This window comes from Bos taurus, chromosome Y, assembly GCF_002263795.3.
Source record: "Bos taurus isolate L1 Dominette 01449 registration number 42190680 breed Hereford chromosome Y, ARS-UCD2.0, whole genome shotgun sequence".
In the NCBI taxonomy this organism is placed as follows: Eukaryota; Metazoa; Chordata; class Mammalia; order Artiodactyla; family Bovidae; genus Bos; species Bos taurus.
This window is the reverse complement of record NC_082638.1, coordinates 6,034,445-6,038,931: the sequence shown is the minus strand read 5'-3', so window position 1 is coordinate 6,038,931 and position 4,487 is coordinate 6,034,445. Positions and strand designations below refer to the sequence as shown.

General features: G+C 46.2%; 1 non-coding gene across 1 annotated transcript; it reads left to right on the top strand.

The window, feature by feature from the left end:
- The first annotated feature begins 1,186 nt into the window (after nt 1-1,186).
- On the top strand, nt 1,187-1,274 carry MIR584-8 (microRNA mir-584-8). The gene has a single exon (NR_031238.1). It is a non-coding gene; the product is annotated as a microRNA mir-584-8 (primary transcript).
- The last annotated feature ends 3,213 nt before the right edge of the window (nt 1,275-4,487 follow it).

The following is a 4,487-nucleotide window of genomic DNA, read 5'->3' as shown; positions in this document are numbered from 1 at the left end:
CAAGGAGATCCAACCAGTCCCTCCTAAAGAAATCAGCTCTGAATATTATTTGGAAGGACTGATGCTGAAGCTGAAACTCCAATACTTTGACCACCTGATGCAAAGAACTGACTCACTGGAAAAGACCCTGATGCTGGGAAAGATTGAAGGCAGGAGGAGAAGAAGATGAGATGCTTGGATGGCATCACCGACTCAATGGACATAAGTTTGGGTAAACTCCAGGCATTGGTGACGAACAGAGAAGCCTGGTGTTCTGCAGTCCACGGGGTCGCAAAAAGTCAGGCACGACTGAGTCACTGAAGTGAACTGATACGCACACATCTGGAGCTGAGAAGAGCAATGCACATTTTAACATGCACACGTATGACAAATGTGTGTTAGGAAGACTTGTTTCTGTGGGGATGAGAGGAGGACTGTGGACCAAGGAGAAGTCACGTACATTAGGGGTAAACGTGCTTGTTCATTTATACCTAACCCACGCCACCTTGAGGAAGTTCCCATGTGCAGGCAAATAATGATCATGTACCATGGTGTGCGATTTCCAGAATGAAAGAAGACAAAATTCGGTGATGACTTTGGTCGTCCAGCATCCAGTTCATTTAAAAATCTTGTGACAAGAACTGGATTCAGATTGCAAGGTGGGGAAACACCTCTCAGGTGGTGGGATTCGACAAGGCTGGAGGCCCTGGCAGACTCGACCTGCCCTGGGTGTGTCCTTGGGGGTGGGTTTCCATGGCGGGGCATCCTTAGCATCACATGATGCTGTTCATTCGATCAGTCATGTCTGACTCTTTGCGACCACGTGGACTGAAGCACGCCAGGCTTCCCTGTCCTTCACCAACTCCCTTCACTACAAGAACATAACGTGTCATACCTAGATTGTGGGCAATCTTACAGGGACATTGACTCAAGTTCTTCACGATACAAATGACACAGGAGAAAAAATGCTGGGGAAGTAACAGAAGTTTTAGCTGACATACCAGTCATAGGAGTCATGACTCACATTAGCTACTGACACTTTCTCTTTCTGCAGGAAGTGAAAAAAAAAAAATGAACATGGCTGGTATGAAATGATACTTAGGAATATTTGTTAATTTTGTCTGTGGTATTGTGGTTGAGTTTTTAAAAGCCCAAATTAGAGATAGCTGGTGAAGAAAGTTTTTGGTAAAGGATGATATTTTGACTCAGGATGGCCAAGCATTCTGGTTTGCCTGGGACTGAGTGCCTGAGGTACGGGACTTGCAGTGCCAAGATTAGGATGTTGTTGTTGCTGCTCAGTCACTGAGTCATGTCTGACTCTTTGTGACCCCATGGACTGCAGCATGCCAGGCCTCCCTGTCCATCACCAACTCCCAGAGCTTGTTCAAACCCCTGCCCATCAAGCCGGTGATGCCATCCAACCATCTCATCCTCTGTCATCCCCTTCTCCTGCCCTCACTCTTTCCCAGTATCAGGGTCTGTTCCAATGAGTCAGCTCTTCACATCAGGTGGTCAAAGTACTACAGCCTCAGCTTCAGTATCACATCATTTTAGCTTCACATAATTAGAGAGAAAGGGCTGGGAAGAGTTTTATCTCCTTAAAGAATTGCAATTCCAGAGGCACAGAAAAGATAGCCCTCTTCATTTCTTTTCACTCTCTGTGTCCCTCCTCGGCAGACAGAATGACTTGCAAAGATCTGTTTGGACTGGTAAACACATCCTGCCTGTTGACTGAGAGCATCACTTGCCTCTTTCCTGGAAAAATGCATTTACAGTTGGAACAGCAGGCTCAGCTGTGCAAAGGAAGCACCTCCTGGCTTAGCTGAGATGGGAGAGAGCCAGAGCAGAGAGCTGCAGAAATGGGGAGGTGGCCCGAAAAAGCCTTTCTTTCCACGCTGTACAAACAGAGGTGGGAGAGATGAAAAAAGGCCAAGATTTGGAGCAAGTCCAGGCTCTCTCCGGCTTCTCGGAACTCCTTTCCAATCCTAGGGGAAAACCAAGGATTAATAACACAAGAGCTTGCCAGTGTCCTAAGGTTAAGCTCATATTTTCAAAGGACAGTAATTACAGGATCACACACACATGAGCATTAAACTTGGACACGAGAGTTAATTTTCCCTTCCAGTTGTGTAGAAAGGTCGAGTCTGACCATAGAAATCAAAGGCGCTGAAATGTGAGCACATTTTATAAAGAATCTTCTTGGGGATGCCTTGAAGGGAGTACTCAGCTGAGAGAATCAAGACGGACTCTCTTTGGAAATAGAATTATCTCCCAGCACGGGACTCAAGTGACAGAACATGATAAAGCCAGCACTGGGGGTACTTGCTCAGCCTCCATGTGGTTGCCGGGTGTCCTGAGCCCCTGCTGAGACTTCCTGACTGCCCAGCATCCCAGAGTGTGGTCTCAGAATACCTTGCATGGTCTCTGAGTCTCCCGTCCCCCAAGACCAACTGGGACCCTGTTCTCCAGTCTTCCGGGGGGTCCTTGGAGCCACAGAGCAGAAGGGGCTTCAAGTTTCATCTGCAAGAACACTGGATTCCGAATATCATTTCATGGAACAGATATATCCTGCTGTTAAAACATTAGCAGTCAGAGACTTCCCTGGTGGTTCAGTAGCTAGGACCTCACCTTCCACTGGTGGGGAGAGGGGGGTTTGTGTGTTCCACCCCTCATTGGGGAGCTGGGATGCTACATGCCTTGAGGCCAAAAACACCAAAATGGAAAAACAGAAACAAGGTTGTAACAAATTCTATAAAGACTAAAAAAAATGGATGAAAGTCAAAGTCGCTCAGTCGTGTCCAACTCTGTGACCGCATGGATTATACAGTCCATGAGCATTCTCCAAGCCAGAATACTGGATTCCCTTCTCCAGGGGAACGTTCCAACCCAGGGATCAAACCCAGGTCTCCTGCATTGCAGGTGGATTCTTTACCAGCTGAGCCACCAGGGAAGCCCAAGAATACTGGAGTGGGTCAGATCAGATCAGATCAGTCTCTCAGTCATGTCCAACTCTTTGCGACCCCATGAATCACAGCACGCCAGGCCTCCCTGTCCATCACCAACTCCCGGAGTTCACTCAGACTCATGTCCATCGAGTCAGCGACACCATCCAGCCATCTCATCCTCTGTCGTCCCCTTCTCCTCTTGCCCCCAATCCCTCCCAGCATCAGTCTTTTCCAATGAGTCAACTCTTCCCATGAGGTGGCCAAAGTACTGGAGTTTCAGCTTTGGGATCATTCCTTCCAAAGAAATCCCAGGGCTGATCTCCTTCAGAATGGACTGGTTGGATCTCCTTGCAGTCCATGGGACTCTCAAGAGTCTTCTCCAACACCACAGTTCAAAAGCATCAAATCTTTGGCGCTCAGCCTTCTTCACAGTCCAACTCTCACATCCATATATGACCACAGGAAAAACCATAGCCTTGCCTAGACGGACCTTTGTTAGCAAAGTAATGTCTCTGCTTTTGCATATGCTATCTAGGTTGGTCATAACTTTTCTTCCAAGGAGTAAGCGTCTTTTAATTTCATGACTATGACAATGATAAGACAGGCTAAATGTCTGCTTCCTGTCTATTATCACCACTCACTGGCAATTCTGTGCAAGGTTACTGATAAAGTATTGCACAACTCAGGGTGTGGGTTCCACCTACTTCATGCCCTAACCCTTACAATCCTGCTGCAAAGTTAAATGCTCTCCACATGCATAAGAGGATTTTTCCTTGTTATTAAGCACTTAAGCACTTGGAGAAAGGGTTTAACCCAATTTAATGCCAAAAAAGGAGATCTTGTAGGCGTTTTCTGATCACTCCACATTCTTGCTACCCACTCATATTTCATTTGAGGCCAGCTCGTTCCAGTTCTTCGAGCTGAGAAATCTCCAGTCATTCTTTGTTGCCATTCAGCCGCTCAGTCGTGTCCGACTCTTTGCGACCCCATGGACTGCAGCACGCCAGGCTTCCCTGTCCTTCACCATCTCCTGGAGCTTGCTCAGACTCACGTCCATCAAGTCGGTGATGCCATCCAGCCATCTCATCCTCTGTCACCCCCTTCTCCTCCTGCTTTCAATCTTTCCCAGCATCAGAGTATTTTCCAATGAGTTAGCTCTTGGCATCAGGTGGCCAAAGTATTGGAGCTTCAGCTTCAGTCCTTCCAATGAATATTCAGGGTTAATTTCATTTAGGATGGACTGACTCAATCTCTTTGCTTATTCTTTGCCTGCAAAAATTATTCTCTCCTCAACAGTATGATATGACTACTTACCTAACTATTAACATTAATTAAAGCTAAATCTTTGCCTTTAAACATGGATTTACATGTTTCTTTTACCTCATAGGAGCTAGTCATCCATCTTTATTTTAACTCTTGGCTATTTTGTTTGTGTCCTTCAAAATGAAATAAAATATTTCTGGTTGATGAAGGGACAATACCCCTTAAATTTATATGTAACTTGAATAATGATTTTCATCAATATGGCTTGGTGCAGTTCATGGGGTCGCACAGACTCGGATA